The 27,227-nt window shown below is 46.5% G+C and overlaps 1 protein-coding gene and 1 non-coding gene across 5 annotated transcripts in view; both read right to left on the bottom strand.

The window, feature by feature from the left end:
• The window catches only part of LNX1 (ligand of numb-protein X 1), a 121,280-nt gene that overhangs the window by 70,503 nt on the left and 23,550 nt on the right, over positions 1-27,227 (bottom strand). The window contains exon 1 of one of the 4 annotated variants that reach the window (XM_042984516.1): positions 11,743-11,767. The exons of the other annotated variants lie outside the window; for them this stretch is intronic. The gene's annotated coding sequence lies outside the window, so the exon portion shown is untranslated. Of the gene's footprint in view, positions 1-11,742; positions 11,768-27,227 lie in introns of those variants that run through there. 4 annotated transcript variants of the gene reach the window in all.
• TRNAR-UCG lies at positions 21,352-21,436 on the bottom strand. The gene has a single exon. It is a non-coding gene; the product is annotated as a tRNA-Arg (tRNA).

Here is a 27,227-nt window from a genome sequence, read left to right as displayed (position 1 = left end):
TTCTACCTCCAGAACTGTGAGGAAGTACATTTCTGATATTTACTCCCCCTAGTCGGTGGGACTAGGTTATGGTCCCCTCCAACCACCCCCCATCACAACACACAGAGCTCTCAGCCTTTTTACTCTTTCTTCGAAGAAGTTAAACTCAACTGGCACCCGTCAAGAACTTCTGCACTTCTGTCCAGCAAGGAAACGCTGTGGACATGAGGTAGGGAACACTTTGTGGGCAACAGAATTCTAGTATTTGCAGAAAACGAGGTCAGAAAGTAAGATATGCCACCTGCCCTTTTTCTGCACCAGCTCGTTGTTTTCTCCTAAGCAAACCACGTAATGTTTCAGGGCATCTCCCCTATAAAGTGAGAGGCTTCAATGGGACCATCTTCAATGGCTCTAAGAAAATCTTAAGATTCTGTGGCTCAGCCTGGCTCAGACACAGGCTCCACCTCACCTTCTATACCCATAGCTCCCTGGATGAGGCACACAGAACGGACGGTGGCTGGGATAATATTTAGTTTTCAAAAAAAATGTTTAGTATAAATTATTTTAGCTTGACGCTGGTTGTTTGGTTTTGCCTGCTCTGATGTTTCCCCGCCATGTAAACATATAAGCCCGGAGACAGTGTAAAGGGAGGTGAAAGAACTCCTAATTGTTGTGTAAACCGTGAGCAAGGGTTAAACGTGAGGCTGAAATGCCCCACATTTGTAATCCGTTTGAACCAAACTGCTGGTGATCCACAATTTCTGCACTTCATTTTTCTTGATGTTGGACCAGAACGAACGCTTGGAGTTCTAAGAGATCTTAGGACAAGTCCTTCCAGACACGGGTGTTGCTGCTCTTTGTTCTATCACAACATCCTGGTGATGTATTTATTTCTCTCTCTTCAGGAATGTTTAGGGAACAGACACAGTGCGGTGTCTTTGAGGACTGGAAACCCCTTTCTGTCTCAGTTGTTCTTTTTGCTGCAAAGGAGTTAAAGGGCTCGGCCGCTGTGCTGAGGAAATATACAAGCCACATGCTGACACCCCCAGCACCCAGGGATGTCTTCGAATGAGAAAACAAAGGCAATGTTATTTCTAAATATGACTGTGCAAGGACTTAGGGAAGGGATGGATGCAGGATACGAATACCATGAACACATTCAGTGTCCTCTTCAAGAAAGCACCTGTTGCGACAAGGCCATCAGCCACCGGAGCTGAAAGCCCCAAGGAAACTCACAGACCGGAAGCCCTTGAGCTGCCAGACTGCCACCAGGCTTCTTTTGAAACAAAACGTTTGCTTTCCATAAAGATCCCCGCACAAGGGCCAGCTCTTCCACAGCACAGCACCGTGACAGTCCCCGGAGGAAATTTTCCTCATTCCAGCTGGGGAATAACATCCCCGATAAGACCTTTTGGGGAGGAAGTTCTGGCCACAGGGGACAGAATAAACAGTGGAATTCTCGAAAGCCTCCACGTCATTCATGCTGGAACACAGGTATCAGAGTCAGTCTTGCCAGTGCCCAGCTTGTGCCGGACTGCAGGCTGGTGGGTCTCTGCTGAGGATGCCCTACTGCGGGCAAGTTCAGGTGCAGCCTTTGCTCGTGGAAAGCTGCCAGGCATCCTCTGCTCCCAACATTTCCACCCACCCCGCTCCGGCAGCCTGCTACACTGACCTTCTCTTCTTCCTTTGGGGGTAAAAGTCCCAGCAGGGGAGCTCATTTATTGCTTTCCTGGCTTATAAAAGAACAGCAGGAACATTCTCCCCCAAAGACTGTTATTGAGCACATATGCTCCCTAGATGCAAAGAGGGTCACTCATGAGCACAGGGCGGGATTTTGTTTATTTAGTGTATTGCTTTCTGGGTTGCACAGTTAAGCCTGGCAAAGGAAGAAATGAGACTTACTTTTAATACTCTAGGTGGCTGTGGAAGCAGGGGCTGGAGGACATGGGGTATTGAAAGGAAAGGGCCCAATAAAGTGCACACAGGAAACAGATTTGCCAGAGCAGCTTATTAAAAATAGAACCTGGGCCCCACTCTCCCCTTAGGAATTAGAGTCCATAAGAGTAATTCTCAACCAGGGGCAGTTTTGTTCCCAAGAGACATTTGACAATATCTAAAAGGTATTTTTGATGGCCACGGCTGGGGGGGTTGCTCTTGGCATCTAGTGGGTAGGAGCCAGGAGGCTAGTAAACATCTTACAGAGCACAGGACAGCCCCCATCACCCCATCGTTTCCTTCATGACTGTGGATTCTTTGAGAGTGTTCGCAAGGCCTTTTCCAAGTGCACTATGCTTCTGGGTAAGGTCCGACCTTCAACCTTAAGTGTCAGAAGTTGATAAAAGGGGAGAGCAGGCCTTGTCTTTTGGCCACTTGGTGTGCAACCAAAGGCTAAGAGAACCTGTCTTTAGAAAAAGAGGTGAAAAAGTTCAGGAGAAGCATCTCAACTGTCTTCTAGAGCTCAAGACAGCGGTATATCAAGAGTGAAATGATTTGGGCTCTTTTGGTCTCTACTCATCAGCCATATGCTTTGGCCAGGCTGCTCTCTCTGGGGGCCTCGGTGTCCTTGCCCATGGCGATGCTTGACCTAACTCGCTGCAATGCTGTAAGGATTGCTAAGCAAATGACCAAGAAATGGCCTTTAAAAACATTATAGTGGAAAGAAAAGATTGTGCTTCAGTGTGGAAGGTAAGAAACCAGTAGTGTTAACCTGCTGTAAATGAAAATGGTTTTCTATTAAGTCATGGATGGAAAAGGTGTTTGTCAATCTTGGAATATAATGAATCCTCATGGCTGAGTCAGAAGAGAAATAGAATTTTCTTTCTGCATAACTCAAAGGTTTCGACTTTAAGGAACACAAAGGATATCATCCAAGTTACATGATACTCACCAATATTGCTGTTTCCATTAGAAACTAAGCCTATTTCATTAGGTTATTTACACTCCATAAACAACAGACCAGGCTTTGTTGTTTGGTTGGTGAGAGCATGATTCTTTTGGTCCTTTTTGCAAATTCTGTTGCAATCGGGGTCTTTCTCCCGAAATGCTATTTCCGTGACACAAACCCTGCATCCTGATGTAGCTACAAGTGAATTATTGCCCCCTCCATCCAGAACAGAAATCTTTAATTCTGATTACCGGCAAGGGCACGCAAGAAATCAATCTAATAAAATAAATTGGCCTGTTGCCTTGTGAGCGAAATGTTAATTTCTTCCGGCTCTATTTACAGATAACTTTCAGACACCATATTTATGTCCTCAGAGGTAAATGTTACTATCAGTTATAACAAGAACCATGGTGCTCTCTTTATAGAAATTGGGGGGAGGGGGCAAGAGCCAAGAAAGGAGGAGTCGACTCAATGATCAGTCCCAGATCCTGAATCGGCTCCCCAAACCCAGTGCCATGAGGATGCCAGGTACTCCCTAAAAAATCTCCCCTCTTTATGCTCTTTCCCTCCTGCTTTCATTTCCTTGATTATTCCTCCTTCATCTATTGGCTTTGTTCATGAAGCACACAGGGCTGGGACTATTTTACCTTCTACACTTGGCATGGCATCTGATAACTGCTGACAAAGGCACCATTACCCCATTTTACACATGGAGAAGCTCCAATGCCAAAGTATTAGACTTTATCAAGGTCACTACTTCTGAGAGATTTTCAGGGACTGCACCAGTGTAAGCTCTGTGGGTCAATCCCTTGCCCCTGAGCTGAAGTCTTTGCACCTATTTTTAAACAAGCATTTTACAACACCCTGTAACGATCTTATCATGGTTTTCTTGGTTATTCCACATAACAAGGTAGCACGATTTTCCTTATTTAACCATAAAGAAATGGGTAGGGAGAACCACATTAACAGGATGCCCTTCATCTGCGAATGTACCTCCTATATTCAAGTTCAAGTCCAGCCTACCTCCTATATTCAAGTTCAAGTCCAACACTCGTGGGAATCTCTTGGGAAATGCCTAACAGAGATTTTCTCCCATAACTGAAGCCTTCTATCACCCTGTGAGGAGATTGTCACTGCTTGCCTCCTTCAGAGGATGATCCCAACACAAAGGGCACAGCCACCAAAGCTGTCCCCTGAGGGACTCTTCCTGTGGAGGGCAAGCACAAAAACGGTCACAGTCAAGTATCTAGAAATGTTACTAAGTGGAATGGTGCCTGGACCACAGCCAGCTCCTGACCTCAGGTTTCCCCCATTCTCCTAAATCTTCGTCCAAGAACACAGCGGATTCTACAAATGCGCCTTATAAAAACTTGTTCAGCAGGACCGATTTACCAACTCGGGGGGTAGATCTCAGAGCCACTCCATTCCCAATGCAGCACCTCTGCTCCCACATTGCTTATTTACAAAGAGTTCCACAGATCCTGCTGGGACACAGCTTCCTTGGATGAAGGCTCTAAATGCCCCTCGAGACCCTTTGATTACACGGAGGAAGCATAAAGTGTTCATGAAAAAAAAAAAAAAAAAATCACTTCTTTGTTTTTCTAGAAGTAGCTGGTTCTCTTCCTCTGCTTGTTTCTACACCTAGTGATGCAGTGACTTGGTTAAAAAACACCAAGAAGATGCGGTAGGCTGCATTTATGACGTGAGAACACAACTAATAGCATCAATGCAGACTTTCCACTCTAACCAAGGGATCATTCTTTTCACTGTTGGTAGCAAAATCGAACGGTCTCCCACGTGGCTTTAGATTTCCTAGGAAAATCTACATTTTGTTTATTGCTTTGTTTATATCCCAAGCCAGCTGTCATCCTGGCACGTTATGAGGTGAAGAGACTCACTTCCAGGTTTATTTTCTTTACATTTGAAGGCGGTGGTGGGCAAAGTATACAGCCTTTCCTGTCGAAAGTGATTTGCCTTAGGGGCACCTGGGTGGCTCTGCCAGCTAAGTGTCCAACGTCAGCTCAGGTCACGATCTCATCACTCATGGGTTCGGGCCCCGCATCGGGCTCTCTGCTGACAGTGCGGAGCCTGCTGCGGTTCCTGTCTCCCTCTCTCTCTGCCCCTCCCCAGCTCCTGCTGTCTCAAAAGTAAATAAAAACATTAAAAAAATTTTAAACAAAAAGTGATTTGCCTCAAAACAGGCAGACAAGGTGTATAATTTTTTAAAGGCAGCCAACTTGCATGAATACCTGGTGCTTTTTAGTGGAGTCAAAGAGCCAGCAAACTGTGGAGGAATTACGAGCATGCTTATAAAAGCTTTGAAACGGTAACCACCACCCTTGAAGTCACAGGCGTACAATGGCCAGAAGTCCGCCCTTTCTTAATCAACTGAATCTTTTGTCCGAGGGCGGAGTTCTAGCCCTCCCCATGTCCAGCCTTGTACCTGGATAGAAAAGGGAGGCACACTGCAGTGCTTGTATCAACAGGTAGCCAGTGGCCTCATGCGTACAAACACACGTACACAGTGAGTAGTTACAAAGGAGTGGTCACTTTTCAGCTTCCTTTAGTATTCACGCACCCTCTCCCTCTCTCCGTTTTCTCTAACCCAACTTTGTACCCAACACTCACTCTGCCGTCAGACTCAAGAGTCTCTCAGATCTGCCTGAGCCCCACACCCGTGGGCAGTCCCGGGCACCCTCCCTTGTACTATTCCCCTCCACCTGACAAAAGCCTAGGACCACACAGCCAAGGAAGAGAAGGTCTTTGAAAAATGGGGGGATGGGGGGGGTGGGTGATGGGAGCTTTCAGTGAACAACATTCTCCTTTCTCATTAAACACACAACCTGGTGCCTCCAGTTCCTTCTTTGGGGATGATGGTGTGGGGGAGTCAGTGACCTGGGTGAGCTGGGACAGAGTCTCCTGAGGCTGGGCGGGGCTTGTCTACTGTTCTTAAGTGCTTCCCTAATTACTCTCGGTTGGAACGTGAGCTATCAGAGGACGCGAAGTATGTGAAGAAATTTCATGGCAATTCGTTTCAATCAGCTCTTGGCTAAATACAAAGGTCTCCTAAAAATCCACCACCACCACCACCACCAGCAAAATACCACCAAAAACCCACTTCCAAGCCTGGCACTCGGAACACATCGCGAGAGAACATGCTTAACACAAGCCTGAAGGGTGGGTGTCTGGCTCGCCCCTGGGTGGGAAGCCACCGTGCCTGTGTCTCATCCGTACTTTCTACTACACTGCCCACAAAACCCCTGGGTTGAGTGGGACCTAGTCTCGAGACCTAAGGGCCAAGATCGGCAGCGAGAGAAAAACTCTGCCGCCGGCCCTAGAATGCCAGCCGGATGCAGTTGTGCTGCGTTTGAGGCGCCTAACTCCAGGGGAATGCGTGGAGGAGGTGGGGGGGAGAGATCAGAACCCTGATGCTTCTTTTCTGAATGGATTAGGGTTCAGCTCTGGAAAACCAATACATTACAACTCAGGTCCAATCGATCTGAAGAAGGCTTTACATTTTAGAAAAGGCAGTCAATCTGCTCCTTCTGCCACATGGCTTAAGCCTCATATCCCGGCACGTGTGTGGTTAAAAACTCTTCCCCGCACAGCCCGCATCTCATGTGATGCATCTGGGACTCAAAAGCTGTGATTGAAAGAGCCTTCAAAGTTGCAGGTGTGCGGCTCGCTGGGGACGCTACACACAGATTTAAAATGCAGCGGCCATTAGTGTCCAGTCTCGTAATTTTCATGGCCAGGAAAGGCTGGACGTGAACGCATTGAAACAAGGGCCCTTTTGGGGGTAGAGAGGAAGAAAAAAGAAAAAGGTAACTGAAGACCCTCAACGGGGACAAGATGTTCTGCAACTTCTGGAAGTAATCAGAGGGAGCGAGCCAAACAGCCCATTACCATCCGTGCACAGACAGTTCCACCTGGCCAAGTCCGGGACATCCGAGCAGTTGAAGGGGGTCCAGAAAGAGGACTAAATCAACTCAGTCCCACTGAAAGTGGGGTCCGTTCCAAGGGCTTAATCTGTCTTAAAGGTTTTTAAAGCCACACTTTAAATAAGGTAGATTTCCTGACTAAAATTGGATCAGCCATGTAGCCATCCTGCAACATCAAAGGAGTCCTTGGTGCTTTACAGAAATCAAGGGCTCCCTCCGGTACCAAGGGGACCACAAGGGCCCTCTGCCAAGTGGAGCTGTCAGATGCCCGAGACCAGGGTCTGGACTAGAGAAATGTCCATTGCTCCCTTCCCAGAAGGTCTCCAGCAAGATTTCCTACCCTTCGGGTCCTCTAATCATGCAGAAACCTCAAGAAGTAGGGAAGGGATTTGATCCTCCGTACAGAGTGGCATCATATGTAGATTCACCCACCGAGTGGTCTGTACTGACAAAATACTCCAGTGTTTCCTAGTGCCTCCTCTTCCCATGGCTCTGAAGATTTTAGAACTTTGGAATTTCTCTTCTTGTAGCCTATGATTCATACATTCTTTCGCCTGCAGAAAATGGTTCAGTTCCAAATGGTTTAACTTCTGCTCTGAGCTCTTTAGAGAAAATGTATACATATGTCTCCAGATACCGGGACGGCAGGGACCTCAACGGATGCTATCAAAAACATTGCTTACTGCGGGTTTTAAGATTCAAAGTCTGCTTTCAGAAAACAGCACCCGCGTCTTGTAAGCTGCAGGGGGAGGCCACCAGAGCAAGGCTGGTCCCTCTTTGCAACCAGCTGCCATCAGAGTTTAATTTTTGCCATCCTGGCATGGGGCATCCATGACAAAGGTGGACATGGCCATGCGGTTAAGACTGGAAATTTAGTTTTCAGCGCTCATTTTTGCTCAAGTTACTAATCAATACCAAATCTAATGCCGCTTGAATAAAATAAAATTGGCACAGTAACTACATGGTCCTTGCTAACAGCTCCAAATGACAATGGGGCTTCACTTGAACGTACTTCAATACCAGCTTCAAAGTCAAGTGCCACACCAGCTCGTGAAGTTTGTTAAGAATAAGGGTTATTGCTTGTAAAGCTTGTTAAGAACGAGGGTTATTGCATTATAAACAGAGCTTTCTGTTGGAGTAGTCACTGGCACAGAGTGGTTACAGATTTACATGTCCTTGCTTATTGAGGTCAAACATTTGTCTTTAGTAAAACAAGGGCGTTGGATTATAGTCTAAAAATAAGTGGCAGGAATGTGTGCTGTGACTTCAGGAGTCTCTAGTGGGAGGGTGGAGGGATCGACCAAGTCAGGATACAGATAGCAATTGAATAAACTTCAGAAAAATGTTCTCTAAAATCATGTTGATTTGGCAAGGCCATCTTACGAAGATAGGCTGGGTGGAAGAAAATTATTTCCCTGAGGAAAAGAGTGAATAATTAGTGCCAAACTATTCACATAGTGGAAACTTGTACACTTTGGCAAGAGGAGCGACTTGGTGGTTTCTAAAAAGCAGATCAGCATATTCCATTGCTATTTTTTTCCCCCTGAAATTTATAGTTCATAATTCTTTAATTCCAGTCTCTAGATCAAATTAAGAAAAAAAAAAAAAAAAAGCGGACACCTATTCAGCCATGTCAGAAACTTAGGGTCACCAAACAATTCTGAATACCTGAGACAAGAAAAGATGCCCAGACAACGGACCATATCAATTAAGCTCAGAGGAAAAACCAAACAAAACAAGTTGAAACACAAGAACTTGACACTCTGCAATAGCTTTAAAATCTGTAAGCTCACCCTGAGTCATAAAGCATAGGCCAAGAATCTTGAAAGAACACAGATCTACTAGGTTTTTAAAAGAGGCAAACGCTGAAATAAAAACGTGAAGACATGAAATGCTAAACTCCTTTACAAATATAAGAATAAGTGAAATTCCGAGAGTTATAAACTCACGTGGGGAAGTTCAGACAAAAAATAGGTACGGGCCTATTTGGCAAACACAAACATACATAAATCAGCTGCTCCAGATGACATACGCCCTCAGGGAATAAGGGAATTTGACTAACATGCTTACCGAACAATGGTGCAGCGGAGGTGAATAATTATTTCTGAAAAATTACCTTGCACACAGGGGGATGTCAGAAGATTGGAAAAAGACCAACAACATATGATAGTGATATAGAAAGAAAACAGAAAGGGCAGGGAGAGATTCATGTAGGATATAGGCCATTGTTGGTTGTGGAATAAAGATCAGGGCAGCAAAATTCAGAAGGGTCAGAATACCAGAGATGGATAAACAAAGAGTGATCCGCATTTAAAGCCCCATAGACATGTTTAGGTGAGGATCTTGAGGACTTAAGTACAGTTCTCTTTATAGTTGAGAACATAAAGGTATGGGGAAGAGGGCACTGAGCTGAATGCGCGTGGGTCTTGGGAAAGATTTTATTTTCCATCGGTCCAAAGATTCCAAACGGAGGCTGAAAATGGATGGGAATCCCAAACAAACAAGGTATTAGGCCCAGTTACGGAGAGGTGTTCCAAGAACAGGATCTTAATCTGCCTTGACTCAATACTCTGACCCACCAATACCTTGACTCAAAACCCTGACGGAGGACCCAGGACAGGGTGTCATGAAATTTATGGAGGATGCTCAGGTGGGGAGCACCACAGAAGACCCAAGACCGGAGGAAGCAAGAAAACCAGGTTACACACATCTGCGAACAGAATTTACTGGAAACAGAGATGAACAGGCTGGAGAAACTTAGAAAGCGTTTTAGAACTATACTGGGAGTGTGTGACCCAGAGCGATGTGTAACCAGGTGAAAGTCCTCCCCGACCCTCCTTCAGAAATAATCCAGCCAGGGTGAAAACGGAAGTGGCAGGAACTCCCCTTCACCCAGCCTGGCCAGGCACCAGCTCCTTTTCCAGGGGTCTCACTACTCAAGGGAGTCCTGTGCTGTCTGAATCCTCATTTCTGCTCCACAGAGGAGACAGCAGAGGCTCAGGGGGGTTAAGGCCACGTAAGGAGACATGGAACAAGGCCGTGTGAGATCTGGGGTCGTCAGAGAGGACCCCAAGTCCAAACTCCTGCTCTCTGATATCAGGCACCCTCACAGCCCCCTCCTTCAAGTTCCTGCTCAAATGGCACCTTCTCAGAAGCCTTCTTGTAGAAGTAAGCCAGGGTCAGGGGATGCTGTTTTACTTCATACCACTTATTTTCATCTGATATGCTAGATGTTTGCTTGTTTATTGCCCTCTCATCGGAATATATACTCACTGCAGGATCCTCAGAGCCTTAGAACGTGCTACAGGTTTCATTGGTACTTGATAAATACCGATTAAATTATACACTCCTCAGGAATAAGTGCTTTCTTTTTACTAATTCATCTACCAGTGAGTTGCCTAGTTGGGGGGGGGGGGGGGAATCACTTATAAAACACTCAGAGGGGAAGAATTGTAAGGAGTGGGAAAGGTCTTCCTGGATTTTTTCCAGAACATGGATTTATTTCTACTGGACGACACAATCTGTTTCTGTAACATACTGACTTTATGAATAGAAATACCCTTCATTTGTTAAGTAGTAGACAAAGAATCTGAAGGAGAACCAAACCACTGAACTCCTTTGGGGTCCGTGTCTCAACCCAACCCCACGAACCCCACCGTGAAAGTAAGAGGAAAGATGGATCTACGTACAAAGAAGCCAACAGAGAAGTGGAGAAGTCGTCATGTTTTCTTTAATGACACTAAAGCAGCTGATGAGGGATTTGAAAGAAAAACCAAACTGACCACACTTCTCACAGAATAACCTAAATCATCTGGCTGTTTTGTAATGAAAGAAACAATGCCTAGGTTAGAGCGCGCACTGTTTCTTCGTCTCACTTACCCTCCCTTGTTCCATGTTTGAGCCCTAGACACCATTCCTATCTAGCTGCCATTTAGAGTTTTAAATTCTCTGAAACAGGTCATAAGTATTTGGAGGCTTTTTATGGAGAGTCAGCATCTCAAGTGTTTAATCGTTCTTTTGCGACGTTAAAGGAATTCTAATTCTCTGATGGGGCTGGGCCGCCCTCTTGAATAGAGCCAGAGGTGGCCAAAAGAGGGATAATCAGCAAAGAGCTTCTAGCTCCGCCGCCACCTAATACCACTTGGGTCTCTTTTCTAAAGAGGACGTTGGCTTGTAGAGTCGCAAAGGAGGAAGCAAAAATAGCGAACATCGGTCAACAATGCCCATGTGCCAGGCTTAGTACGGAGACTACATACGCAGGAGCTCGGGTGGCCCTCACTAACACCACAAGGCTGAGCTCAGAGAGGTTACAGCAGCTGAGGACATTCATCTAGTAAGTGACCGAACCAGCGGCTGGCTGGCTGTGGAGCCCATGTTCATGATCATAACACTACATGACCTGCATACCCCTCAGATCCTCACAGGGTTTGTGTCATGGGGGGGGAAGGGACTTCTACTTTTTTAAGTGTATTTGATAGAGAGAGAGACAGAGCACATGAGTGGGGGAGGGACAGAGAGAGAGAACCCCAAGCAGGCTCCACCCTGTCAGTACAGAAACTGACGCGGAGCCCCAACCCACAAACCGTGGGATCATGACCTGAGCTGAAGTCAAGAGCCAGATGCTCAACCGACTGAGCCACCCAGGCACCCCCGGGGCTTCTACTTTTGATGGTTGCCCAGATGTTTTTCTACAAAAACTGCAGCATTTTGGAGGAAAGGGTTATCACAGATGCATTCGCCACAGAATCCCTCCAACAGCCTCTTCATTCATCGATTAGCTCAGGAGGCCAACGATGTTTTTTGGCTAAGCTCTCTTCTATTTCAGTGGGAAAAAAATACATACATTCTAGAAAGCTCCATCTTCAGCATAATTTTAACTAGCCAGAGAAACTACATGAGTGTTTTGCCCAGAAAAATTGCATCTATAGAGCAACTTACTTGTTTTGGTGCAGAATCCATTTCAGTCCCCCAACCTGGCCCTAGTGAATCATAAAGACCCACAGCAACTCAACACCCACCCCCAGCAACACCATCGTCACAGCAACAAAGGGACATGTGGTAGGGGAAAAAAAAAGCCCTGGTCCTAGAATCAGGATGCCTGTGTCCCAGACTGGCTGGATCCTCTAGGGGCACATCCTAACCTCAATGGATCTTAGTTCTCTCATCAGTAAGATGGGGATTTACCGCATTTACTGTGAAGTTCAAATGAGGTCATTAGGTCATTACCTACCATTACCACACCTAGTGTTTACAGTGCACTTGGCGATATTCCAGGGGTCCATAAATGCTCCATCTGTAGATTTCATTCTTACCCCATCAGGTAGGTGCTATCAATAAAAGCTCAGATTTAAGGATGAGAAACTTGCAGCCCAGCTGAGGGGAATTAATTCATCCCTCCGAGGTTACATAGCTGGGAAGGGAGGCAGCAGTATTTGAACTCAGATCCAAGGGACTTCAGAGGTTACCTTTTTAATTACTGCAAGCTGAAGCTTGTAACTGGTTCATGATTGGGTTCAGCCCTGCCTCTCTGCTGCCATTCGCTGTAAATGAAATCCTTGGAATGCCCTATTCAAATATAAAGCCTTATTGCTATCAAGTGGCCCCAGTTTGCATTTGTACAAAATTGGTCAAGGAAGTCCCAGGAGAGCGTTCTGAGCATGCCCATCTGGTCATCTCCCCTCAGAGGACACTCAATCCCTAATAGGCGATGTGTGTGGTCAGGTGCACATCGATGCCATTGCTTTGCCCAAAGCAGTTAGTTTAAAATGTTAATTAGATCTAGCTTTATTGTTTCCTGAGGCTACATGAAAATAAGTGAGTTACCATTTTCCCCCCAAAAGTGTCATGACATGTTCAAGGTCTACATAGTTTATTACTGACAGGGCCAAGGCATTCAGATAAATTACTGTGCCTCAGTTTCTTCCATAAAAATGGGAAGATTGGGCCAGACCATCTCTGTTGCCTCCTTTGGCCCTGAAAAAAGGGTGGTTCTGGACCACAGACTCTACCAGCCGAGTGACATGCTGGATTAGGCCTTCCTCTTCACAGTGGGGAAGGGGGAAGATGGACAGGAAACGGGAAGGAAGTAGGAGCTGTGGTGTCAAGGTAACAAGCAAGGGCACTAAGTGGCTGAGGGAGACACCAGGAAGAAGAGTGGGAGACAGTAGAGAGAAGGGGGTGCGGTAAAGGACCCGCCCAAAGGAGGAGTGGCTCTCATCCACCAACAAATGGCTCAGTCCTCTCCCAGGCTTCACGCTGAGACACCGGACATGCTTTCTCAGCTCAGCCAAGTCACCCACCAGCCTCTCCAGTGAGGGAGAGAAGAGAAAAGGGACTGCGTGGTTTTAGCAATTCCATTTTCTTGATTTCAGCTCATCTGTGCTCACTGTAGATGGGGTTTTACTATCAAATTTCATTAAATCAAAGACTCCATCTCTACTGTAGGTGCACCATTATTTGACAGATTACCAAGAAAAACACTGCCCGTTATCTTTGTACGGCACCATCGAGAAGACGCAGCCTGCTCTCAGAATATTAACTATTTTAGAATTGATAAAGTACGCTCTTATGACTACTATTAATAAAACCTATAATTTAAGGGTTTGCCATGTACCAGGAACTGCATACATGCTTTATACAATCTCATTCAATACTTACTACAACCTGTGAGGTAGGGTTTATTATCCCCATTTATAGAGGAGGAAAGCTCAGAGAGGCTAAAGTAATTCCGCGAGGTTGCCCAGCTGGAAGAGACGGAATAGGAACCTGAGTCAGCCTGACTCCAAAGCACTTGCCTTTAGTCCCCAAGTTCTCTCACCTCCGACCTTCCAGTGGTGGCCCGTTTGGCTATGGTTCTCAGGAAGATGAAGGGACTCAGTCATTGTCTTGGGGCCCCACCTTCTCCTTCTCTTACTCTAGGTAGAGAGGCTAATGAAGAAGAGGATGGAGAAGTGGCCACAGGTACCTCCTTGGCCCATGGAGCATTTGCAAAACTCTTAACTCTGGACACAGAAGAGTTAGACACAAGAAAAGCGGGCACCAGAATTCCCAGAGTTGGTTCTATATGGAAACAGAGAAATGGGGGCACACAGACTGGACGTCTTTGCTCATACAGGGAGGGGGGTTACTGTAAGACTGATGATTACACCCCAAGGCATGCAGAAGCCTTCCCAGGACTTGACTGGAGACCTAGCCAGTATGAATTCATGCGTGTGTCTTAAAAAGAAGACTCCTCAAACTCTTAAATCCTTCAGGTTTCACAACCCTGGCCACCCCCCACCCCAGCCCCAAGCCCCGCTCTTGAGGTTTATGAAAGCAGGTATGGTTGAGAGTGGAGGAAGCTGGGAGAGTCGAGTCCACATGGGCCACACAAAGAAGTGACGGCCCCCAAACGGGAAAGATGACGAAGAAAAGAGGTCTGGTTCTTTGGCCCACAAGTTTTCATTGGCCTGCAAGAACGGGCCATTTCCTGCCCTATTCCTTCCAAGGCCAATCCCACAGACTGGCAGTGGGCAATTTACTCTGTTTACTTTGAAGGGGTGGTGTTCTAATGCCAACAAGGCCCGAGAGCCTGTAACCCTGCCGTGGTCTCCCAAGTGCAGATACCCATAAAGAATGTGGGAGGATTTAAGAGAATTCTTATGTAGTAAATCCTTTACCAGTGTTTGTGTTAGGGTTTCTAACGGGTAGAATACAGTAATCCAGGGGTAAGCAGACAATTATACATCAGATGGGCATATGGACACATTTCTTCATTGATAAAAGTCTGTGATCAAGAAGTTGTAAGATTGTCACCCTGGGGAGAAGATACTCCATGCTCTTTAAATTCACCTCAAAGCTCTGGGTGACAAGATTATCAAAAAACCACTCATTTTGGTGAAAGATTGCCTCGGATCTTGCCTTTGCATTTCCTTTCAACCTGATAGTAAATTAATTACCTTTTCTCTTTTTCCAGCTACTACCTAGTACTAGGAGTTTGCCAAAGCTATCTTCTTCAAATTTTATTTCAAGAACTCCTTTTTACGTTGATGGAGGTGGAAGGGGCGGGGGATTAAGAGACAGGGCAACCAATTGCAATGTGTAGACCTTATTTAGCTCATGATTCAAACAGCCTGTAAGACGAAAAGACAGACAAATGGGGGAAATTTGAGCTTCCTGGATATTTGATATTAATGAACAAACTGATGGTTTCTCGTGTGATATTAGTGTTACGGTTAAGAAGCTTTACCCTTTGGAGAGAAATACTAAAAGGTCTACAAATATGGTGTTTGTGATTTGCTTCAAAACAACTCAAGGATACAGGTGAAACAAGATACCCTTGACATTATTTAAGATGGGGAATAGGGTACATGGGGATTCACTATACTTTTCTGTGTTTGCTTTGAGGTTTTCATTGGAAGTTAAAATGAAGAAAGTAAAAATCAACCAAGCATGAAGCCATCAAGGAGTCCTGAGGTGAAAGAAACCCTCACTTTGCTGGTCATGGACCTGACATGTGACCCAAAGAAAGGCAAGCACAATTTGCCAAGCATTAGAGTGCGATCTTGAAACTCCCAGGGTTCGCATTTTAGACCAGAGAGCGCATGGTTTGGGACTGGAGTTGCTTTACTGCTGGCAAAAGAGAATTTGCTGATTCTCAATGAGAACAAAATAAGACCATTAGGTAGGATCCCTGTGAAATTTGGACATCAAAGAACAGTTACAAAGCAACATTTTGAGGAGTTAAGTGTAAAGGAACCAGGAACATGCAGCTTCAATTTCCTTCCAAATACACACACTTGTAGATTTAAGGAAAAGTGTTCTATTAAACACGTGCTAAACTGTAATGCTTCAAAAGACATGGAGAGTCATTGAACCCGAATGGGCCCTGGCTTTGCTCCCTCACATTGGATGTTGTTCCTCTCCCTTGGAATAGGAACTTCTCGATCTCACTCCATTTCCTCTGTAAACCCCACCTCCTTCCTTCCAGGTCTAATCCAAACTTGACTTCAGATTCTCAAAACATAGGACAAGAAAAATCCAGAGATCAGCAGTATTTTTTTTTTTTCCTTTTCCGTTCTGAAGAAAAACCAGCAAATACTTGGAGACTCAACTTGGAAAGTGTTTACTGGCAAATCCATAAAGCTCACTCCGTTGGTTTAAACTTGGAAAGTGTTGGGAGTAGTTAACACAGCTAAGTGCAGAGGAAATGGGGGCTGAGGTAATCCCCATATGCTCCCCTCCCTCCTCACTCTTGCAAGAAAGACTCTGACTGCAACCATATAGATGGACCTCATGCAGAACTCCACGTGGTACACAGCTTTAGAAGAGGATGCTCTCCCCAGCTCTGCGGCTCAGGGCCCAATACCCAGCCCATGTCTAGCTGAAGTCAGCAGGGAGAAGAGAAGTTACTAAGGCCAGGGCCTCTGCATAGCCTTGACCTAGAGAAAGGGAACTCGAGGAGCTGGACCAAGGGCCAAATGAGTGCCGTCCAAGATTAAGGCGAAAGGTCTTCACTTAAGTGCCCAGAATGCCCAGCTGGGAGGGATTTAAGATGCTCTTTGGCCTGCAAGCCCCAAAGTGGATGTTTTTGCTGCAGGAAGGCGGTACAGTTTGTCAGGAGTGTGTTTTACAGGTTGGCTTGAGAAAGTTCTGCTAGGGAGGTGGTGGGTGGTTAGAGTCCTTGGACTTAAGACATTTGGTGGGTGTTCTCTGTCTCTGAATGCCAGGCCCTACCCCACTGCCCAGGAAGGATGCACACAAGGCTCCTTAAAACTCCTGCTGCTCCTGGCAGCTTCCCCAGGAGACCTCATCTGTCCATAGCCCTACATGGTTCAAGTTACGAGATCAGAGTCGCTCACCTTAATTTCCCAAGCACAGAACCCCAGGGGGAATAAACTTTTCCTGCTTAGAACTGCTATCTCCATCATGGGTCAGAGTGGAGTTTCCCCCTCCAGATGCTGGCACAAACACCGTTCACAGATATGCCACATACACACCCCAAATCCTCTTACATGCGCTAAAAAGAGTGCCAACATTTCCTGACTTCCTGAGAAGTCACACCGCTATGGCAGCAGCACTAGCCTGCAGTGACCATGCCTACCTGCCTTACTGGTAACTGCATCCCTAAAACAGAGGGCAGTTTCCTGCTTTGAAAAGTAGGACTCAAGACGCACCCAGACTTAACACCAAGGGCACGAACACCACACCCGCCACCCCCAGGACGTGCCAGTAGGAAGTATTTCTGAGGGTGACAGGAGCTACAAGTTGTAAAGGTGGGGGGGAAGATGAACACAGCTTTTCAGTTTTCTGTAAACGGCTTTTGAGAGTTGGGCATGTATCATAAACTACATCTCACCACCCACCGGAGCCTAAGGTTTCTTCCTGGGATTCTTGCCAAACGAAATATGTAGAGAAATGTTACAGCAGCCACGGGAGACCAATGACCAGAGCGGTGTCCATTTCTGTTACGCCAGCACGGCTCCGCTTTGTGCAACACCTGGGGTGAGGCTGTCTTGCATCGATACTCCCTTCCACGGAAGCCAAACCAGGGTCATCCTTCGTCAGGCCTTGCCGTATTTAGGAATTGGCCAGGATAAGAACCAAATTCATGTCACTCAGCTTCACGGAAGCCTGAAGCGTGCAGAAATGAACACCTCTCAAGCTCTCCCTCTGAGGACTCACCAGGTAGAGGAGACAGACAGGAAAGCTGCCGGAGATAGGGAGCAGAGCCGGAGAGTGGAGGGCTGGTTCTCCACAGGGGAAGGTGGGGAGCTAAGAGCGCTTGCGTGTACTGTAGCGGCCACAAGGATCACCTGAGGAGCGTGTTCAGCATGAAGAGGGTCACCTGGGGAGCGTAAGAATGGAAACAGATGCCCCCTGCCAAATGTTTTTGTTTTTGCAGGTTTTAGAGCCCATGCATTTTAAAAAAAACAGCCCTCGGCTCTCACGTGAGCGGTGCTCAGAACTGACGCTGCTCTTAAGACCACCTACGTCTCCCCACGTGCGGGGCTGCACTGAGGCCCGGAAAGGTGAGAAGGCCGTATCGATGCTCATGCCTGAGGGTTAGAGTCTATTTCCTACATTCCCTTCGGGGTCTAGGCAATTCAGAGAGTTGGCAGAAGTGTGAAGGTGAGGGCTCTTGGGGATGGGGAACTCCAAGAGCTGGACCAAGGGCACAATGAGTAACGCCCAAGACTAAGGGCGACAATCTTCACTTGAGCGCCTGGAATGCCCAGCTGGGAGGGATTTAAGATGCTCTTTGGCCTGCAAGCCCCAAAGAGGATGTTTTTGCTGCAGGAAGGCGGTGCAGTTTGTCAGGAGTGTGTTTTGCAGTGCCCGTGTATGCCCTTCAATGTCATGCTGTGCCCTCTGCAGGCCCTGAGAACCGTCCTACACGCCCTGCCCCTGACCTGTGGACTGGGATTCCACATCACATGCCCTGGTTTGGGGCTTCTTCTGTGGAATTCGCTGTCCTCTGGGTCAAGGCAATAGGTGACCATGGACATGTTTAAAGATGGAGCTGCTCAGGGTCATAAACTGTTGACTTCAAGGCCAAACTGGGCAGGCAGAAGTGACCTGCTGGGCTCGACCAAGTGTTTTTGTTTTATTTTGTTTTAAATTGAATTAGAATACTTGTAGACATTCTACGTATATAATATGTATTGTATATAATATAGTAAAAACATATACTATGATATATGCTATATTATATACATATGTATAATAATATATATTTTATTATAGTGTCTAAAAACATTCAAATTATACACACACACACACACACACACTGCAGTTGATCAGAGGTCTCACCCCTTCCTTCTGTCTTATACATGAATGAGTCACATGTTTACATAACTCCTGCCTGGTTCCTGTAGGCATTTGAGTTTGCGACCCTCAGGGCCACATGCTGTAATCGACACTGTTTACTGGATTAGATCCAAGTTTCCAGCTGGGTTCTGAGGGAGCAGGACTCAGACTGAGAGAGCCCTGGCCAATCCGGGAGGGCCTCTGCAGCTGGAAGTGCGGGAACACAGGTCAAGCTCACCCAAGGCCAGGACACCAAAGCCCAGACAAGGGTAGCAGGAGGAAGCCTGGCTTCCCAGTGCTTTCCAGTGAATCCACCCAGCACGGCCTGCCTTCAAGATCCCAGCGGCCTGTGGTAGTGAGAGAAGCGTCTTTTCACCTCAAGAACATGCAGCCACCACCCCATGCCCCCCACCTTCCACAAACAGTGAAGGGGCCCAGGAGTCCTATTTATTGGTGACAACCACAGCCACCTTGCAACCTTTCTGCAGTGCCATTTACTCTGCCTGAAATGCTTTCTCTTTCCATCCACGTTGCTGCTTAATCCTTCCCTAACTACTTCAAAAACCCAGCTCAAACCCCCAACTCCCCCAGTTGTATTCCCTGACCAATTTCACGGAAATGGGCGACCTCCACCTCCTCTCAACTTACTCCCTACCTTACTTTTTAATGACACAGCCCCTGTTGCCTTGGATCATTGTTAATATTTCTTATGTGTATAAATTTCATCATCTCAACTGAATTGTCAGCTCCTTGAGGGTGGGTACCCTGCCTCATTTCTTACCACCTGTATTGCTCAAAGCACTGCCACAGCACCTGAAATGTGTCACTAATTTCCTGATTAGTTCATTATCACACTAGTGCCAGCTAACAGCTACATAGAATTCTCTCATAAATCATCATCCCCAGCGACTGGAAACTTCCAGAAAGTTCCGGCAAATTAGTCCGGGAACACTGTCTTGGCAATTTCCTGGCATTAGGCTTCCTCGATTGCTTCACGTTGTGGAACTTGTGTCCAGTTATTCAACAGAAAATTTACCTTGATGCACGTACTTGTAGGAAAGAAAACTGATAAGCCAGTAGGAAGAGCCTTCCTTTAATTAGGCTGCAAAACTGAAGGTAACTTGGTGGAAAGCCTCCTCAGGAGCACCTGCAGTGGGGTTGAGTGGTGGTCCCTCACTGATGTGCACCTGGAACCTGTGAACATTCACCTTATTTAGAAAAAGATCAGTTAAAGATCTCGAGATGAGATCATCCTGGATTATGCAGGTGGGCCCTAAACCCAATAAGAAGCATCCTTGTAAGAGGAGGGAAAGACAAGGGAACTGGAAAGGACACACATGGAAGGTCACTTGAAGACAAAGGCAGAGATTGGAGTTACGAGGCCACAAGCCAAGAAAGGGGTCACCAGGACCCGGAAGGGGCAAAGGAGGATTCTCCCTTACAGCCTTCATAGGGAGTGTGGTCTTGTTGACACCTTGATTTCAAGCCTCTGGCCCCCAGAACTGTGAGAGAATAGACCTCTGTTGTCTTAACTTACAAATCTGCGGTCACTGTCCCCACAGCCCCAGGAAATGAACACAGTAACCAACAAGGATAGCAGGTGGGGGCGGCGAGGGTGGGGAGGAGCGCTTGGGCACTGGATTTCAGAGACACCATCCAGGGAGGAGACTTGCCACAATCCCAAGTAGCCCCGCTGTTGCATATTTTTCTAGAAAACGTCCACATGCCATTATTACCCCAGAGATGCTCACCATGCAGGCTTAAGCCTGATATTTCCCCACTGAACCTTCGCATCTAAGGAGGACAGGGCTTACATTCCAAAAGGATGGGCCCAGCTAACCCTGAAATGCAGGGTCCTCAGGATGCATCATCCGCCTCCACGGACCTAGGTCATTTGTTCTCTCCTCTATTAAGAATTTGTTGAGTATCTGCTATGCTATACAAATTGGTTAGTCTGGCTAATTATAAAACAGACCCTGATTATTACCGTACACATTTGGGGGGCAAGGTTACTTCTACCTAAATATGACTAGCTGAGCTTTTCTAGTCTGGGCTCTATGAATTCTTTTTTTGGTTTGTTTTAATTTTTTTTAACGTTTATTTATTTTTGACAGAAAGAGAGAGAGAGAGAGAGAGAGAACAAGCAAGCTGGGGCAGAGCAGGGAGAGAGGTAGACAGAATCTGAAGCAGGCTCCAGGCTCCAAGCTGTCAGCCCAGAGCCTGATGCTGGGCTCAAACCCATGAACCATGAGATCATGACCTGAGCCGAAGTCGGATGTTTAACTGACTGATCCACCCAGGTGCCCCTCTTTTTTTTTTTTTTAATGTTTTATTTATTTTTGAGAGAGAGAGAGAGTGCAAGCGGGGGTGGGGCAGAGAGAGAGGGAGACAAAGGACTTAAAGCAGGCTCTGCACTGACAGCAGAGAGCCCAACGTGGGGCTTGAACTCACGAACCGCAAGATCATGACCTGAGCCCAACTCAGACGCTCAACCGACTAAGCCACCCAGGTGCCCCCAGAAGAATACATTTTTGTAAATGCTCCAAACACTGAGGCACACACCACAGCACTTTTTATATGTTTGCTAGAGGCTGTTCACATTCACCTGCAATACTCTTGGTTTTTTTAAAATTTTTTTTGATGTTTATTTATTTTGGAGAGAGAGAGAGAGACAGAGCATGAGCACGGGAGGGTCAGAGAGAGAGAGAGAGGGAGACACAGAATCCGAAGCAGGCTCCGGGCTCCGAGCCGTCAGCACAGAGCCCGACGTGGGGCTCGAACCCACGAACCGTGAGATCATGACCTGAGCCGAAGTCAGACGCTTAACCAACTGAGCCACCCAGGCACCCTACCTGCAATACTCTTTTAAAGCTTACTAACAAGAGGAGCCAGAAAATTGTCACTGGAGAGTTTGGATGCATGAATGATTTCCTCTTACAAAATGGACATGGGTCATATAGGAAAACGTCTATTTTTCAGAGATGCACAGTGAAGTATTTGGTGGCGAAATGTCATGACTGCAGTCTACTCCAGGCCACTTCAATAACAACAAAAATAAACGAAGTGAAGCAAATGTGGCAAAATAGTAATCACGAGACCGAGGTGACGGAGTTATGGGAGCTCACTGCACAGTTCTTTCTGCTCGCCCATACGTTTGAAAAGGGTCAAAGCCAAAAATAGGATGGATGCATATTTTTTCCATTTAGGGTTATCTGTCTGCTGTACTGATGCTATCTGTGTTTGCAGGTATGAAGGCTGATGGTCTGAATAGAGGGAGTTGTCTTCTCCCAATTAGAAATGCCTGACAGGCTGCAGATTTGTGCCCGCAAGCTCGGTTCGTAATTGCTCTTTGGTTCTATTTACGGAAGGAAGAGAAGACACATCTATCGAGAAAAAGTAGAGTACCAAAAAAAAAAAAAAAAAAAAAAAAAAAAAGGGCAGGGTTGGCATAGAAGCAGGAAAAAATATGCCTTGCTGGGAAAGCATTGCATCAGGAAGATGGTGTTTTTTTGTTAAGTCACAGACCTAAGCATGCAGCTTCAGACTGCTGGCAGGGTGCTTTGTCCAAGTGCATCTAGCTCCTGTGGGGCTGACTCCTCTAAGCAGACACCCCAGCCAGGGAACTGACTCCGGTTCCACCCCCAACAGCCCCAACACACAGACACAGGCAGGCAGCGTTATAGAGGGACTCACAGTTCTGAGTACAGGAAGTGCAGATTGCCCACATTATCAATGTAGTTGGCAGGGCTGAGCCACGGCAGGACCAGCAGCAGAAGCGCCTTCATTTTCCGAGCAGGGTGCTGCTTTCTTCCTGGCCACCTTCTCTCTGTCCGCTGCAGGGGCCCAGCCCAGCTCAGTTCCCTTAAACAAACCTTGCCATATCCCCACAATGGCACCTGATTTGGAGCCCTTAGATGGAGCCACGCTGATAAATCATGGGCTCGTAAGAGGATCGTGCCCTCTGCTTCTCGGATGGGGAGATAGGAGACTGGAGGGACCCACCATGGTTGGCAAGAGGGCTCAGGCTGAGAGCAAGCAGGCTGATGCCCGGGAAAGGGACCTGCCCCTCCTGCAGGATGCCGACTGGTTCTTGGGAAGCAGCTGGTACGTTTACATCACCGGCCGGGAGCAGATGGGCTGGAAGCTGAACTGTGTTGGAAGAGGGCAGGAGCATGGCACAGTCAGACCCCGCGGTGTGGATGCGCAAATCATCAAAAGCTGTCCCACAGTCTGCTAGAGGAAGACACTGTAAGAAATCAGCATCCTTGGAACACAGCCTGGGGATCTGAGCTCCAAGTGAGTCTTCAGACACTGAGACAGACGAGGGTTAATTATGAACCAACTCCACGTCTCGATGCATATTTAGAATAGGCAGATATTTTACCTATCCCTGTCCTGACTACACTGGCAGATGTAAGCAAAGTGATGGCTTCTCCACTAATTTGGACAACTGGCCCTTTACAAGAATAGACTGCGTCGTTCTCTTTGAGAATAAAGAGCCTTGATAGACAGACGTAAGATTCTGTCCAAATGATGCACAAATTCCTGTTCTGCCACGAAAGAAGTCACTCCGTTCCTCCTCCTCTCCCGAGTGGCAGAACTAAGCTCTGATGCTAGTCGTAGGACCCTGGGCATTTCATTGAAGCTCCCGAGCCTCAGCTACGTCATCTCTGAAATGGAGCTCTATTCATGCCTTACCTGCTGGGTCCAGCAGGCGCTGGACATCATTGCTTCCAGCTTTAAGATCTGTGATTCCAGCCTATGCTATCAGTCTTAACAGGACTTCTAGCATGCCTAAGCCCCGTGATGTGCCAGAAGCCCCCGGGACTCCTCTCCTTCTACCCCATCTTCAAGAAGTCTAAAATCCATGTGGACCTTGCAACTCAAGGCCTAAATCTTAACAGACACGGCTTAAAAGGATTGTTCCACTAATGCAACCAAGCAATTACAGCAAACTAGACTCGATGGGAAAGAGACCAGGGAAAAGTCTGCGGAATGAGACCAAGTGCAATGAGCTATGTAGTAAGCAGGGTTTGGCCTCAGAGAAGGTGCATTTACCTGAGGCAGGACTGAAAGAGTTTACATACGGTAGATCCTTCGAATGTACAGGTTTAACTGCTACAGTTGAGATCAGAGATAAGCAATCTCGGTAAAGCAGGACCTGTATTACTTTATAGTTTTGTTGAGACTCTAATTTGAATTCAATTCCCTGTCAGTCTGGTATGCAAGAGTGAGTCAGGGCTGGTGAGAAGGAAGTACCATGAAATAGCAGTAAAACGGAAGTTAGGTTTGGCATTTAGTTCCTGGAGTCAAACAGATGACTTTGAACCCTAGCTCTGCCACATGATGGTTGTGTGACACTGGGCATGTTGTTCAACCTCTCTGAACCGCTCTATCTTCCTCTGTAAAAGAAAGACAATAACAATAGTGCTTAACTCATAGTGCTGTTATGAAGGTGGAATGAGATAATGCCTATAAAGAACAAAGGGCTCAATGAGCGTTAGCTATTGTTATAAAAATTGTTATTAATAACCACTAAGAGCAGTGAATGAGCCTTGCCGGCAGCTCAGCGCCCACCTCCCAGAGGCTTTGTTCTTCTCGTCCTTTCTTCCCTTCTGCACTATTAGGGGCATGAAATGTTACAGTCTGTTCCTGAATATGGAGTTTCACAGAGTCCTGGGACATGCTTTTCTGGAGTGCCCGGGATCTGCTGTATAGATCACAGCTCCTGAACAGCCTGGAAAATAATAAATGCTGTGGGTTTCATAGTGTGCTAGATTGTATTTCTGATAACTTTGGACATGTCAGATTGTTCCTCCAATTCTCTATGACAAAAGAAGGATGTCTGCCCTTTTACCTCCTTGCATTTCAAGAGAATAAAATCCATTAATGGAAAGGAATGCAATATAAAAACAAAGGAATTGTTTTTTGAGGTTGTCTATGTCACTACTGCAAAAACTGCTGGTTTCCTATCCAGTATCTCACCTTCTCTTCTTCCTTTTCACGGAGCCTACATTTAGCTCACGGTGGTAATGCACGTTAGCCTGTCTCACAGATGGGTGGCCATACAACGCAATACTGGCTAATAAGGCATAAGCAGAAATTACTGGGTGAGGCATCCCAGAAAGCTTTTTAAAGGAAAAGTCTCAGTATGCATATTGTCAATTTGTCCTCCCTGCCTGGTTCTTCCTAGCTGGTTATTTCTGCCTGGAACTTGGATGTGATGTTGGCGATTGGGCAGCCGTTTGGGAACCAAGAGGTGACAAGTTGAGGCTGAAAGCTAATCCCCAAAGCCGAAAGAGCCTGGATTATCGATGGCATCACGATAACATCATACAAATCATGGACTTCATACACCCATAGTTTCTGTGATATAAGAAAAATAAAACTTTTACAAAGTGAAACCAATGTAACTTCAATTTTCTGATACCTGCCATTAGCTACAATCCTAATACAACCCCCCGCAGATGAAATCTCACCTTCAAATGGCCATATTCTGTAGCTACCTTGCCAGTAAATAGCCCTAACCCTAATCTTTGTCCCCTTTGCCCAGCTAAGTTATCCTTAAATGTCATCTCAGATATCACCCATAAGCTCCTGTTTTCTTGTCTCTTTTCTCTTCACTAAACCAGGAACTGCTTGAAGGCAGAAGTCTACTGGTCTTGTTCTCTATTATAGCCTCACCATAGTGCCTAGAACACAATAGATGCTCAATAAATACTGAATGACATAAAATTAAACATGGTTACAGAGTCAACTTTGAGACCAACCTTTCTTGATCAGAGGCAAAGCAGCAAAACAAAACAAAAGGATCTCAGGACTTCAAACGTGCCAAGAGCCACGGGAGGGGCCAAGCGTTTGTACAGAGAGATAATAAATGTCCAGGAATAAAGGAAATATGTAAAGAAGATTTCTGGGCATGAGGGCCCAGGAGAATGTTGTTTCTTTAGCAGATTGCTTGGAGCATAATGGAAAAGCAATGGGTCCCTCAGGGAGCAATGCAGGACAATTGCCTCATTTCTTCCATGCCCGGGAGAGTGAAGAGAGCAGCTCTCAGCCAGGTAGGAGCCAGGCAACAGTTGGGTTCAAGACTAGGATGTCACTTGAAGAATGAATGTCAAAACAGTTATGGTGAATAGGTCAAGCCTGGCTGACATGACCAAGGAGACTCGTAACCTCCCCATCTTTCCGTAGGGTAAGACTCCCCTAGACCTTCCCTCCAGCAGCACCATCTTCTGGACACTACAGACAGTCACTGTGCGCACGCTCCACGGGCAAACTACAGGAAAGAGCCACCTGAGAGGAGGAAAGGTCAAGAGAACCTGCAGGGTTGGTCTTTGGAGAAGAAACTCCAGGACTCTGGGTGCAAATTTAATTAAAAACGACAACAAAAGCAACAACAATAAACCCAGGGAGCCTTCAGTCAGGTGAGTCTTGGGCCAAATATGCATTTTCATGCAGGGCTGTTTTCAAAACATCCAACAATGATCTCTTTGTTCCTGCCAGTAGGGTCAGCTTTCTTATCTCCCATTGTTATTATCTTCCATAAGAAGGAAGCTAAAGGCCAGAGGCACTTATCCCGTGAAACAATTCAATGTGTGTGTGTGTGTGTGTGTGTGTGTGGTTTCGACTTCTCTACTCTTAAAGGGTCATTTCCTAAGGCAGAAATCACGGTGTGTATAGATTTTTCTCTCATTCCGCGCCTGTCCTACAGTGGATTGTTGATAAATATGATGCATGCAGATGACGATATTACACAAGGAAGATGTGGTCTGGAGCCTAAGATGACACCCACTGAGCATCAAGGAAGTAACAGCTATATTCCCACACACCCCGTCACTGATCCAGGTCAAGAGAGACGCAGTGGACTGGCCCCTGCATCACCTCTACCACATCCACTGTCAATGTCCTTGGTTAGGAAGGCTGTCTCTTGACTCAACATAAGCCTATATCACCCGTGGGGCAATTCTTTGCAGCAGACCCATGCGAGGGGAGTCTGCAAGCGTCTAAGAGGACAGAGGTCAACGGAATTAGCCCGAAGATTCCAGACATTAGCTCACAGGTTTGGGCTTACTCTCATGGAAGAACCCTCTCATCTGAAGTCAGGAACAGCTGTCCAAGGAGTTACTGGTGCAGGCAACCATGTACAACCACAGTCAATCCGAAATGTTTTACTTAAGGATTTACATTCAACTCGGGGTCTGAAGCAGCTGGATAATAATGTTTACAAAGGACACGAATTTTGGAGAAAACAGGCAGCGTTTGTTTAAAGACATGATGCTGCCTGCCTGCATTCCTGACTCAGGTCACCTGCTAATATTAGTCGTCCTCTGGACAGGTCATGAACAGAGACCTCAGCTCGGGTGGGGGGGGGGGAGGGGAAGTATTTGGAAGTATTTCTCTACCATATCTTCTTTTCTGGAGGGACAATGGGTGACATTCTAAATGTGACTCATTTCTGAAGAGCTTTGTGTTCAAGGAGCTAATTGAAATAAATGCCCATTTTGTAGGTAGAGAAACCTAAGTCTGGATTCGCCCATGAAGCCTGGGACTGTTAGCATACTGGGACCCGCTGGTAGGGAATGTGTGGGTCCACATCTGTCATACGGCAATCCTCAGCCAGATTTATAGTTAAG

This window comes from Panthera tigris, chromosome B1 (genome assembly GCF_018350195.1).
Source record: "Panthera tigris isolate Pti1 chromosome B1, P.tigris_Pti1_mat1.1, whole genome shotgun sequence".
In the NCBI taxonomy this organism is placed as follows: domain Eukaryota; kingdom Metazoa; phylum Chordata; class Mammalia; order Carnivora; family Felidae; genus Panthera; species Panthera tigris.
This window is presented reverse-complemented; position numbering and strand designations above follow the sequence as displayed.